This window comes from Nyctereutes procyonoides, unplaced genomic scaffold (genome assembly GCF_905146905.1).
Source record: "Nyctereutes procyonoides isolate TBG_1078 unplaced genomic scaffold, NYPRO_anot_genome, whole genome shotgun sequence".
In the NCBI taxonomy this organism is placed as follows: domain Eukaryota; kingdom Metazoa; phylum Chordata; class Mammalia; order Carnivora; family Canidae; genus Nyctereutes; species Nyctereutes procyonoides.
This window is the reverse complement of record NW_026575133.1, coordinates 60817248-60831517: the sequence shown is the minus strand read 5'-3', so window position 1 is coordinate 60831517 and position 14270 is coordinate 60817248.

Sequence of the window (14270 nt, the reverse complement as noted above, 5' to 3'; positions counted from 1 at the left end):
TCAAACACCAGATCTTTTGCCTTTTCACATGGGCACTTAATATTTGACTCTACTGCACACTCACTCTCTGTACATCTCTGTTCTGAATCTTCTCTTTTGGCTCTGGGTTCAAGATTAACTACAGGCAAAATACCATTCAAAGCCAATTTGTTGAGCTTTGAGGTCCTGGTAGCAACCTAAGGAAGTAAGAGCCAGAGCCAGAACTTAGCTGGTCCAGGCTGTTATGGTGAGGAAGCTGAAGACTGGAGAATTCATTGTCACCCCCATCCCTGGTGCCAGCTAACATATGACGTATGTATGACGCTTATATCAGTCTTACCATCTTATGCTAAAGTCACTACATTTGTAGAATCATGTGCAAACCACAGTTGATATGGACATCAGTTTTGGCTTGTCATTGAACAACATGTTCAACTTTGTCACCCTGTGTTTCTTTATAAGATGAGTGATTAGTCAGATTTAATTTTATCTCTTTCTTACCAAATAAAAATTCCATAAGAAACTCAGAATTGGGATGTAAGCAAGAAGGTTGAGATTCTGAAGCACTCCACCAAGACTCATTTGTGTGGTACCATGGGATAAAAATCCAGCATAGGTTTAAGGATTCTGAGAGCAGAAGGGAACTGTGCTTTGTTTAGACAATGGTACAAGACAAGTTCTCTGGGCAATATGGCAGACAAATAGAAGAGCAGGCATGGCTGCATCAGGGTGTTCAGACAGAAGAGTCAGATGCACATTTCCACATGCCCCATTAAGATGTGAGAAGAACCCTGGGTTCCTTCCATATCTGAGAGAGGCACAGACATGTCTGAGGTATATCTTGGGTGATATTAAGAGAATGAGCTGTGATCTGTGTGAATCAGGCACTGGAAACCAGATGACTGTGAGGTGTCTCCACAGGTATAAGCATGGGCAGAGGAAGTACAAACATGGGACGCTCTGTACCCTACTCCCTCAAGCCAAATGACACATTCTCTGGCATTCTGGAGGTCCCTGGAAGTTAGACACATTTCTAGGATTTGGATGACAGGAAAAGACCCTAAAATAATTACATGTACATATAGTTGTAATTGTATATCCTATTTCTATTCTAGCTTTATAATAATAATTATATTTTTGGGTTATATGTAATTATCTCTTTTCTTCCATCCAGTAGAACAGAATCTCAAAATAGAAACTATGTTTTGTGATACAATAATAAAGAAAATTATACTCACTGGAAACCGAGGTTTGGGGCCTCTATATGTATAACTACCCAATTTCATTAATAACAATACATTGGTATTGCATTGTCAATTAATCACCATCAACACCAGCTGTATTGGAAACAGACCCACAGAGACTGTGATCTGTCCAAGGTCATATAATAAATTAGAAGCTAACACCTTACTAGACTCTAGACTTTTAACTTGTCTTTGGTATAACTTGTGTTAGAATAATATTTACCTCTAATATCTGAAAAGCTGAAGGATCAGCTTCAGGTTTGCAGAATAGTATTCGGGGTTTGCACTTCTGATGCCACATAACCTAGGGAAATCCGTGGTTAAAGAGCAATGGATGAGCAATTGCAATCTCAAAGCCTTGAGTGGTGGTGTTCTGAAGATAAATATCTAAGAGGTGATGAATACGAAAATTGGTGACCTTAAGCAGCGTCCAGAGAGTCTTAAACAAAGATGGCCGAAATATATTTAGTTTAAGTAGAATAGCTAATCTGCAAAAATATACTAGTTCCTGAAGTCTTAAGCATTTCAGGACTGGCTGGGAGCAGACGTTCCAGCATCCCTCTCCTAGAGCCTGGGATGTTAAAATACCATTTAGATCCTTGAAGTAAGCTGATATTTTCACCTCATAAAAATACCTCTGCATGTTCACCTGAGAAGGAAAAAAAAGGTGACATTTTCTGGTGACTTTCATGAAGAATCCCAGTACTCTTTTTCCAAAGGAAGAAATGGAAAAGTCTTCATTTCCAGATGCTCAGAGATGGGAGGAGGTAGAAAATTAGTATCTATAGTTCTTATTGCAGTGTCTTGTTTTCAGAAAAGTGGAAAATGCTATGTGTATACATATGCACAGACATGCCAACATTTTTTAGCAATAACTAACATCTTCTCCCCCCACCGCCCACCCTTTGATTCCCGTTCTGCCTGCAGGATATCCGAAGGCAGAGATTTCAGCAGGAGTTGGATTCATTCTTGGAGATCCCTTAACTGCCCTGAATTTCCTACATGTTGGTTATCTGATTTTAAATCCAACAAAAGATGGCAGCCTTTAAGAGCGTGGGTGGGGACATCCCTACTTTGTCACTGCTGGGCTTACAAAAGCCCTGCCACCTAATTTTCTGTTCTTTCTCTTCTCTTGAAATTCATATTCAAAACTTGAAAGCCCAACATTAGCACTGAATATTTTAAACATTTTATAGCCCTTCAACTGTTCTGTTGTGCCAGTTTGTTTTCCATTCCCCTTGACATCTCATGATGCTAAGTGCCCAGTGACAGCCTGTAGAGGTTTCTCTATAATCCACCTTTATCCATTAACAGACACTCAATCACTAAAGTGCTTACTAGACTAAACATATTTATCCAACCAAATCACACTTTACAATGCAAATCTGCCAATCAGACCGCAGCTATTAACAAGAAACTGCTTTAAGGGGATTTTGGTGTTTGTGCTGTGAAGAGCCTGCTTACCTCCAACAAACCACTAAACCAAATTAACATAGCTGTATCCTCATAAAAGAAACCAGATATCCTGTTGTGAAAATAGAGAGCTTGGTGGGACAGGCCTCCTTTGATGGCTAACAGTGTGGCAGACAGGGCTTCAGACTTCAAATCTGGCTACCACAAAGTCATTACGAACCTCCAGCATCAGGCTTTTGATAACTTTAAAAGCAAAATAAAAATGTAGCGTTGGAGTAACTTGGTAAGTCGTCAACGTACTCAGTTACTATTATAATTGCAATAAGTGCTGTAATTGCTGGATAAAGCTCCTAAATTCTAATTGCTCCTTCAACCGAGTTCATGTTGTAAAAGTGCTTGCATTAGCCAAAAATAAAATCCAAGAGACACAAATGTGGTAGTAATAATAATTCTTTTTATTGGCCTGGCAGAGAGGAAGAGAACAAAGCTTTAAAAACTTCAAAGTTCTGACCAAATAAATAAATTAAATAAATAAATAAATAAATAAACAAACAAACCTAAATTCAGAATTGGAGAAACTCAACTCATATACTCTTTGCCCTTTTATTGGACCAATACTTACTAAGTGCCATCACCACAAGTTAAGTGTTTGACAACACTCTTTTTCCTAGTCTGTGGGAAAGTTACTCCATGTTGCCACACTAATTTAAGATTTCTGTCACAAACTACATACCACAGTCCTGTCTATCCTCACTCAGAACTCTTAATCGCCTCAGACTTATTGGTATTATACCTCTTTTAAATACCAATATTTTAAAGCAGCTTTGACACTTGAGGTAATTTTTTTCCTCCACTTAGTTAGCAAGAGAAGAAAGGTAGAATTTACTCAGAGTTAAGCTACAGACACAAAGTAAATAGTAATTCGTAAAATAATAGGCCATTATACTGCACAGAAAAAGAACGCTACTGTATCTCAACTCCACACTTCTGGTACTAAAATGAAATATGAATTTCCAGTCCTTACTGTTTATCAAAAATAATGAGCACTTTCTTATTTTAGTAGACTTTATAGGCACTGCTGGGGAAAATATTATGTGCAGCTAGAACAAGCTTCATTTTGGGGGCCACTCTTCACTCTGGAATAATTTCCAAAGTGAATAAACCACAATGTATATTTTCCCAAAGATTAGCTGAATAAAAACTTCCAGCCACAGTAGAAATTAAATTGTTATGCAGCAAAACGTCAGGAGTTTGCTAGAAATATTTTAGAAGCCTGAGTATATTCCTGAAATAGGAATAACAAATTAAAATTCTTGCTTATATATGTATTTAATCTTTGTCTACTATTCTCATCTCTCATGGTATAGGAATGAGTTAAGAAAGAGTTGCTAGATGAATCATGACATATTTTTGGACCAGGGTTTTCCTGTTAAATGTGTGTAAAAACAATCTTGATGGACTACTTAGTTAAAAAAAATGAAATGAGAACAAATACCAATATTTTTGTACATGTGTTAAGAAGTGTAATTTTTAGACATTTGAAGTAATAATATGAACAATCCAGGTTTATGTGACTATCCATTTATGTTAACGTGCACCAACTAATGTTCTTGTAAGTTAACCCACATTATGTTTATGAAAACAATCAGATTTAAAGCTGAAGGAGATCATGTTTCAAGATCAGCATGAAGTGGTGAAAACACTCAGGGAAATCATACTGAATGACAATATTGGAAAGTTTAGCCTTTTGTCTTAAAACTTTTTTGCCTCATTAAGCTATCATAGAGGATAACATTTACAAACATAATTATAATGCTGGTTTTCATTCTTGCATGATGGCTTTTTAATTTTTTATAGGAATGTTAATCATTCACTATTTCATGTTGGATTTTGAAACTGCATCTTTCTAGCAACAGTGTGTATCTATCGTCCAATAAAAGTGTAGATAATGCTGTTAGTACTTATTGATATGTACACTCTTGGAGACAGAGGAGCAGGAAACATGCTCCATGTTAGAGGTATTTTGATATAAAATTATGATGAATTTTATAAAATATTTATAAGAAGTGTACAAAGAGTGTCTGCAGGATTATAGTAAAGGAAAGGGAGAGGAGATAAACAGAATATCATATGAATATTGAAACAATATATGAAAATATGAAACAATATTTCCAGCATTGGATTGTAAATTCATCCGGAGATTACTGTCATTTTCTTTTCTTAATATCATTAGTGCCTGAGACTCTACAAGTAGGAGAGCAGGAAATGTTTGTTGTGAGCGAATAAAAAATTCCCAGAGAAGAAGTTGACAACAGATTTGGAGGGAAGGGGATTCATGGAAGAAGAAGGCAGGTATTTTCTTCCTGGGCCACTGGAAAGGAAAGGCCACAGGGGGAGCTGAGAACAGAAGGGGCACATCTATGAGGTATACAGTTTGAATACTACCTGTCCTTCTGGGCTTTGCCCCCAGAAAAGGCAGACAAAGAACATGTTCTTCAAAGGACAAACCGTTAGAATGGGTCAATGTTTTGAAAACATCGAAGACTCTTCACTACTGTCCCTTCCTGGTGTAGAAAGCAGGACTACCACTTACTATCAGATTTGAAACACGTGTGGTTTTCATTTAGCTCACTTCCCAGTTGGCGGCCGAGTCTCTCCTACAGCACTCCATCTCAGAAAATTACTCATTGCTCTAGGAGAATGTTCAGTCTTATTTTATTTTCTCACAATCCGGGCAAATGGGTACCTGAGAAGATGCTCCAGATCTGAGATGGAAATCCACCAGGGAAATTGCTCACCCCTGCAACCGTTTGTACTTGGTCTTGTCAGTTTTGTGTCTAAGTAGAACATTATCAGTTGTCATCCCCACAACCCCTGGCAAATGGAAATACCTGTAACATATAGGTATTTTTAATTATACTTACTGCTTTTTCTGTCTCCTGGTAGTTCAGAAGATTCTTTCCATCTCCAACTGTTCCTATTGGTACCATCTCAACCCCAAATTTAAAAAGGTATATCACTTAGTTCTCATGGCCTCAGTGACAGGACAGAGCAAAAATCTTTTGGACTTTAGTTTGCAAAAGCCTAAGCTATAAAGATGAGAGAGAAGGTTTGAGGGGTAGTCAAAGAGTGTCTAGGGCACCTGGATGGCTCAGTGGCTGAGCGCCTGCCTTTGGCTCAGGGCGTGCTCCCTTCGACCTGGGATGGAGTCTCGTATCAGGAACCCCGCAGGGAGCCTGCTTCTCCCTCTGCCTATGTCTCTGCCTCTCTCTCTCTCTGTGTCTCCCATGAATAAATAAATAAAATCTTTTAAAAGAAAGTGTAGATTTGAGGAATGAGGGGATTTTACTTCCAAACCAGAAACCATTTCTCTACACTGGAATGTGGGAGGAGAGAAGGAAGGGAAGTATTGTGAGAGGGGACTGTGGGGAATCCTGGGGAGAGGAGCCCTGTGCCCCAGTCTAGTTAGATCTAGATAGCTTTGTGCAGAGGAGGCAGCAGGAGGAGCAAGAGTGGGGGCAGGCTGCCCAGTGGGTCTGATAGAGACATACAAAGCTATAGTCAACCTCACAGAGATTGCCAAGGAACAGGCTGACCAACATGGCAGCACCTACTGAGGAGGCCCCAGGAACCCAGAGGCCAAATGGACAGGGATGAAGCCCACCTTAGCACTTGAGTAGACTGATAAATGAGAACCAGCTGGGACAATGGATTTTCAGGAGTATGCCTCCATGGATAATTGACATCAAAGAGCACATGGCACTCCCCTTCCCAGGCCTTGGCACTGTGAACTCACCTAGACCTCAACTTTGGAAAATGATGGTTAGTTACCCCAATTGACTGAGATTTGGTTTATGGCACCCAGATGGAGTGGGAAAGCAAAATATAAATTGTGCTGAGTTATGAATGGAAAACATTCAAAATGCCTGTCAACTGTGAATTTGTAGACTATAGCTGGCATCATGTACATATCTTTAGTGTTTCTAAAACAATTAAACTGTATGTGCATTTGACAAAAAGAAGAAAAAATATCCAGTGCTTCCCCTCTAAAGCAAAACAAAACACAACAAGTCTGAAAATGCAAAAGTGAAAGGCATACAAAGTCAATGTCCTCTGTTCTTTCTTCTCCCACCAACTTACACATGAATACCAGTTCTGCTCCATGGAGATAAGAGCTGTTGATGGAATATTTTCCAAACTTTAGAGGCCAGTAGATAATGATAGGCATCCTGATTTGAGGTTGAAAAAACAAGGAAAAAAAAAAAGAAAATTCTACTTTCACCAGGTTAATTTTCATATTAATATTTCATCCTTATTTTAAACAAGCTATGAAACCTACCACGTACCCTCATCACGACCTATCTCAGCAATAAGAAAATGTCCTTGCAGAACCCTGACAAAGAATGATGTGGGTTTTTTGTTTTAAACTATTGCAGCTTCAATGACGCATGAAGTTACAGAAATCTTAGGGGAGGGGGAAACCCTTACTAATGCACAGGTTATGTTCATTCAACAAGGAGCCATTCAGTGTTGTTCGATGACTGAGAAATTATGTTAAGGTCAAATAAACTGTGGGCTTTCGTTCAAAAGACAGCTGAAAGCACACTGGAACCACAGCAAAGGAGACAGTTTCTCCCAGCTGCCTAGATTTTATCTTTTCTTGGAAGAACTTACTATATCTTTAATTCTTGGATTGTGATGGAGTTTGCAAATGAAGAGGAGAGAGCATGAGACTATAAATTCATTCCGTTTACAGTTATATCAAGTAAAGTATTTTCCATTCATTTTCTTTTAGAGAAAAAAATACTCCTATCAGGGTAGACATCTATTTTGAAGGAATTTTGCAAACACAATGCAGGTAAATTACTTGTAATATATTTCATAATATAATGGTGATAATAATGATGGTAATGATAGTGATGATAATGGCAATGATGATGATAATGATAGTTTTATAAGTTTATTAAGTAAGGGTTTTTAAAAGTGGTTAGATCACTGAACATGTAGGGCTTCCTGCCTTTATTATAGGCTTTGTCTTCCAAGGCATTAAAATTAAATAAAATTAAAAATTCAATTCTTGTGTTGCACTAGACACATTTCAAGTGTCAGTAGCCATGTGTGACTAGGGGTTATTGTTTGGATAGTGCAGATCAAAGTACAACCTTTCCATCACTGAAAAAAGTCCTGGGGGACAGGGCTGCTGTACTGCTATGGCAATACACTAGGAGGGGCAAAATTTTGTAATATTAGTGCCACAGTTTTATTCTTTATGTACTGTGTAAACACAAAAAAATTCTGTTATGTTTATGTTTATGGTAACACCACGGTTAACATCCTACTCATTTTCTAATTCTCACTGACTAGCTGACTGAACAACTGAATGAATAATTTCCTTATTTTCATGTAGTTTGAAAGAAACAACTAAAATAAAGTAGTGGCTTAGTCTACTGATTTGAGGTCAATGAGTATCCTTTTAATGAAAATACTGATTACATGATTATCCTTTTTCAACATTAGCCTGCAGATACAAGCCATATTTCTATTTTTTTAAAAAAAGATGTTATTTATTTATTCATAAGAGACACAGAGAGAGGCAGAGACACAGGCAGAGGGAGAAGCAGGTTCCCTGCAGGAATCCCAGGACCCAGGACCCAGGATCACGACCTGGGCCAAAGGCAGATGCTCAACCACTGAGCCACCCAGGTGCCCCCAATCCATATTTCTAAGGAATAATTAATTCTTTAATTCCACACCACAATGTTTGTTTTTTCTTTAGTGTTTACTTTCACTTTTTCCCAAGTGTCTTCCTTGAGAAGACACTATCATAAATATTTGCATATGTTCAATGTGCTTATAGTGTCTTATGCATTTTGTAGTTAACTAGTCTTAAATATCCTTGGGTGTTCACATAAGGAACCTTGAGGTCAAACTTATTTGGAATTTTCACATTGAGTCAGATGAAGGAATTAGTTCATTTTAAAGAGTAATCTTTATGTCTGTAATCTCTATCTTTTCCTGTGTTTATTTTTGAAATCCAGTTTTACTGAAAGCTGTGGAATAACAACTTACCATGAGGAAGTGAGTCAGTGTCTCCATGAAATAAAAGGATTAAATTTTGAGTATAGTAATACTGATTAAGGTTCTAAGTGGTAGAACTGTGTGGTGAGGCCTAGAAACTATAGGGTTGTTCTGGAGGAAAGTGGTGTGAATCTTGGAAATTGAAATGTCCTTTTTTTTAATAGAATGTAAAATTGTGAGTTTTATTTTATTAAAAACTTTTTAAAAAATATTTTATTTATTCATGAAAGACACAGAGAGAGAGGCAGAGATATAGGCAAAGGGAAAAGCAGACTCCCTCCTGGGAACCCAATGTGGGACTCTACCCTGGGACTCTGGGATCACACCCTAAGCCAAAGGCAGATGCCCAACTGCTGAGCCACCCAAGCATCCCTATTTTTTCAATTTAAATTCAATTTGCCAACTTATAGTATAACCCCCAGTGCTCATGTCACATACCCTCCTTATTGCCCATCACCCTGTTAGCTCATCCCCCCAACTACCTCCCCTTCTACAACCTTTTGTTTTCCAGAGGCAGGAGTCTCTCATGCTTTGTCTTCCTCTCTAATTTTTTTTTCCTCTCTAATTTTCAAAATATACTCTTAAATTGAAGAGGAGTCCTTGAAGATGGGTTAAAAAAACAAGATGTATGTTTTCGGTGACATATTTTTGATGACAGTAATGTTATCTTAGGTAAGTAGAGGTGTTCTTATTTATAAAGTAGAGTTGTTAACTCTAGAATCTATTTCTAAGTAAGATGTTTTTAAAGATTTATATATTTCAGAGAGAGAGCGTGTGTGAGAGGGTGGAGGGGAGGGGCAGAGGGAGAGAATCTTCAAGCAGACTCCCCTCTAAGCTTGGAGCTGAAGTGGAGCTCGATCTTCAGACCATGAGATCATGACCTGAGCGGAAATCAAGAGTTAGATGCTTAACTGACTGAACCACTCAGGAGTCCTTTTCAGTCAGATATTTTTAGGGAACTGTTTTGTTGTTCCTTTGAATGAATGATGAAGTCTTTTCTTTACTTTTTGAATAAGTGCACTTTCATCATTTTGGTTTTTTTGAAACATATATTTAAAATAGAGTCAGTAGCATATATATCAGTATCATTATCCCATCAGTCGCTCCCTCCATACAGAGAAAGGTTAGCCACATTTTCCTTCAGCAACCTATTCTCTTTCAAAAACACTCCTCTAGTGCCTGCTGTTTTCCCTTTTCTGGGGCCAAGAGGGTAAAATGAGGATTTGGCAAAAGTGAATATGGTCAAAGTTTCTTCTCAAACATAGAGTTTTATGCTAATAAAATCAAAGTAGAAATCATGATATTTATGCATGTGGCCTGCTGTTTTTATGGGTGAAATGATTTTTCTTACTCTTCAGTAGCAGTTTTTTTAAGCTATAATATATTGTAGTATGCAACTATTATGTTCAAATATATTTTTAAATAAATTTCCTAGATCAACTATTCAAAAGCAGTATGAGAAAATTACTTATCTTATATTTCCTTTTGAGATACACTTAAAAGTCTAGATTTAAAAATAGAACCTCATGGAGAGGGCTCAGGAAGGACGCAAAAGTCCCTGAACTCACCTGGTCGCCCAGAAACACCAAAGCTACAGCTTCATATGGATCATTTCTCCCTGAAGAAGATCTGAAAAACAGGAACTGCTTCTCTGCAAGAAAGGATGAAAGGACCACATCGACCTAGCAGAGAGGTGGTCTTGGCTAAAAATCCCGCCCCTGTCACAGTGACCCCTATGGAAGGATCTCGCCAGTCCTGTGCTTCTCCTGGAAGAACAAGGGCTTGGTGCCCCACATAGGGACCCCAAACCTTGGGATCTGCACCAGAGACAAGAGTTCCTTGAAATTCTTGGCTTAAAAACCAACAGGACTGGGGTTCTTGGGTGGCTAAGTGGTTGAATGTCTGCCTTTGGCTAAGGTCCTGATCCCAGGGTCTTGGGATTGAGTCCTACATGGGGTTCCCCATTGGGAGCCTGCTTCTCTCTCTGCCTATGTCTCTGCCTCTTTCTCTGTGTCTCTCATAAATAGATAAATAAAATATTAAAAAATAAAAAATAAAACCAACCTTGACTGTTGTTCAAGGGACCTAGACTCCTATAGGAAATGGAAATTCTCCTAAAAGGCTTGAGTTGGGTCTTGCCCCAAGATCTAGCACAAAAGCACCAATTTGAAAAGCACTTAGATTATATGTGATAGAGATTTATTTGCTGGTTGGGGGAATCTCCTGGAGGATCAGGGAACAGTTGGGGCTCTCTCTAGAGATGGAGGTGCCAGCAGTTAATGTGCACATGATCTTCTTCTGCCCTGTGAGACAGGTGGGCAGCCTCCCATGCAGCACCCTCTCCACTGCCTGGCTAGGGGAGGCCCGGGTAAGCAGTCTTGGCGATACCCTGTTCCTATCCTAAATATGGGGCCTGTGCAGGAGTGTAGACAAAGCCTTCTCCCAGAGCATTGCTGAAGCCTCAGAGCACATATGAGGAAGGTATTTTTCTACTGCCTTTCTGAAGCCACAAGGCAGGCCCACCCCTGCACTCTCCAGCTGCCTGTTAAAGCTAGTGGGCATGTACAAGGGGATGTCCTTTGCCTGGCTTTGATGGCTGAAGGGGCTGGCATTCCTAAGCTCTAAGGGACATTAACAATTAGAAAGACACTTTTTGGCAGGCCAACACCCCCAGGGCACTGCATAGACAGCCAACTGAAACACACTTCCAATCTTCCAGTGAAAAAGACCTATTTACTTATCCTGGAGCTGCAGCCTGAGGGACAAGCTTCAGGTTTCTCACTCATCCAGAGACTATGAAGGTGTCTCCCTGAGACAGCTTCCTTGCTTCCTCCTTGATTTATACAGTCCCTTAGCTGCAGCTCCTTGAGGCTTCCCACAAAGGAGCTTATACACTTGCCTGAAGCCCTATTTTTGCAACTGTTGCTCAAGAAACACCTTCAGATCTCTCAATATGGCAACCAGCAGGATTGATGACTGTAAACCATGACAGTATATATTTGCATACTTCAAAAATTGCTAGGGTGCCTGGGTGGCTCAGTCCATTAAGCATGTGCCTTCCACTCCGGTCATGATCCCAGAGTCCTGTGATCCAGTCCATATAGAGCTCTCTGCTCAGCAGGGAGCCTGCTTCTCCCTCTCCTCCCTGCTCGTGCTCTCTTTTGCTATCTCTGTCTCTCTCAAATAAATAAATAAAAGGAAAAATAAATAAATAAATAATAATAAATATCTTTAAAAAATTGCTGATCTGGCTTCCAATCAGCCTCAAACTTGGTGCTAAAGGAGATTCCTCCCCTTGGGACACCAACAGATCTTGGAACACCCTCAACAATGGAGACATATCAAGAATAAGTCAGGCTGTTTAGACAATTACAAAGGTTTGAGAGACAAGCCCAAGAACTAGGGCAAAACATGAATGAGAAAGACCATCACCTACACAAAGCCATCCTTCCAGATTAAAAGATGTAGCTGTTTCACCTAATACACAGAAACAAACACGTAAATCAAGCAAAATGAGGAGTTAGAGAAATATGTTCCAAATGAGAGATAGGACAAAACCTCAGAAAGACTCAGTAATCTACCTGACAAAGATTCAAAGTAATTGTCATAAAAATGCTCACCATACTTGAGAGAAGAATGGGTAGAGGAACACAGTGAGAATTTCAATAAAGAGAAAGAAAATGTAAGAAAGCACTAAACAGAAGTCACAAAGCTGAAGAATATAGTAACTGAACTGAAGTTGAGGGGTTCACCAATATACTGGATGAAACAGAAGAACAGGTCAGCAAGCTGGAAGACAAAGGCATTGGAACTCACCTAGACAGAGCAGCAAAAAAGAAAGAAGAGAGATAATATGAGACCTATGAAAGCATCATATTCCCATTATAGGGGTCCCAGAAGAAGAAGAGAGAGAGAAAGGGGAAGAAATACTATCTCAAGAAATAATGACTGACAATTTCTCTAACCTGGGGAAATTCAGGTCCAGAAAGCCCAGAGAGTTCCAAATAAATGAACCCAAGGACAGCTACAGCAATACTCTCTCAGAAGTGACTAAGAATGGGAACAAGGTAGCCAAAGCCTGCCTGGAAGGCCTATGTTTGTTTAAGTCCATATAAACTTGCCACACTGGCTTAGAAATCAGTTTGTAACTATGGTGTCTTTCTTTACAGTGATAATGGGAACTTTCCAGAAGCAAGCGTATTTTATGCTCCTCTATAGGCTTATACTTTTATGATGGAGTCCAGAAGAATGTCTGGGTCCCTTAATACTGTTGTAGTGTTTGCTTGAGAGAATACAAGGTCACCATCCATTTGCAAGGCAGGAACTTCTAGAGGTGGACTTGGCTTGCTGGTATCCTCAGAGTTTGAGATGTCACTCAGGATGCCTAGTGTAACTAATCAGAAGGCTGAATCTCTGCAGAAAACAAAAGTTTCTAAAAAGTGTGGGATGATCAGTGAAGGAAAACAGATTTTAAAGCAAGGCTGTTCTTTCTATTGAAGAATATCTACCAGATTCTCCAATCTGCTGGGAATTTGGAGAAGACTACTTTAACTTCCAGGCTAATTGTTCAGTTGTTGAAGATGAAAAGTGAAGAGTAACACACGAGTTTTACAATAAATGATGATGTGGCTTCAGACAAAAATCAGGGCCTCAAATGAGTGTACTTTGCAGACAAGAGTGATTTGTTGTGATCTTTTTACATGTTGTACATCGACTAATGATGTGGATCTCTGATTAGTAGGTTTCACAACAATTGGGAGAGCTGATTCCATACTTTTTATTCTTGGGGGAGAAAACAAAAGAATGTGTAATAGAGGCTGAGGCAAAGTTCCTTGGAAGGCAAAAAATATGTGCTAGTGGTAATAGAAAGAAAAAAGGGCAGAGTTTTACAGGGAATAAGAGGTTAGACCTAATACCAGAAACCAGGAAAAGAAATTTTGTATAACCCACAAGGACTATGTATCTATTGACTTTGCTAATTTTAATCACTCTTCAATAGTAGAAACTGAGGGAAAAGAGAGCAGTTTTTGAACATTAAATGTGGAGCTATTTCTACCTTAGAATAAATATAAATATTTTATGAATGCTTAAACAATTCACTGCATGGGAGCTTTCTTTGAGATTCTCACTTCACTAGGAATCAAAAAACATTTATTAAGCACCTACTTACTGAAGAGCAATACATTGGTTCTTTTGGGTGATAGCAAAGAAATATGATATCATCTCTGCCGTAAAGTGGTTTGTAAATCAGTGGTGAGGCAAGACTGTCAAACACCAAGGAAGTGGAGAATGGATAATGCAAGATAATATTTTAATGTCACAGACATCAAATATGAAGCCTAGAGGAAAGGGCAGGTTCTCTGGAGGAAATGGAGCTGAGGCTAGATCTTGATAGATAGTTGATATTTGGGGCAAGGGCAAGGGGTAGGGGTGTGGGTGGGTGAGGGCAGGGAGATGGGTAAAGGACATGTGTGTGAGGCAGAAGAGTGATAGATGTGATCCTGGAGACCTGAAGGGTGCACGCAATGTTCATAGGGCAGAGGGAGGCTGGCTGCT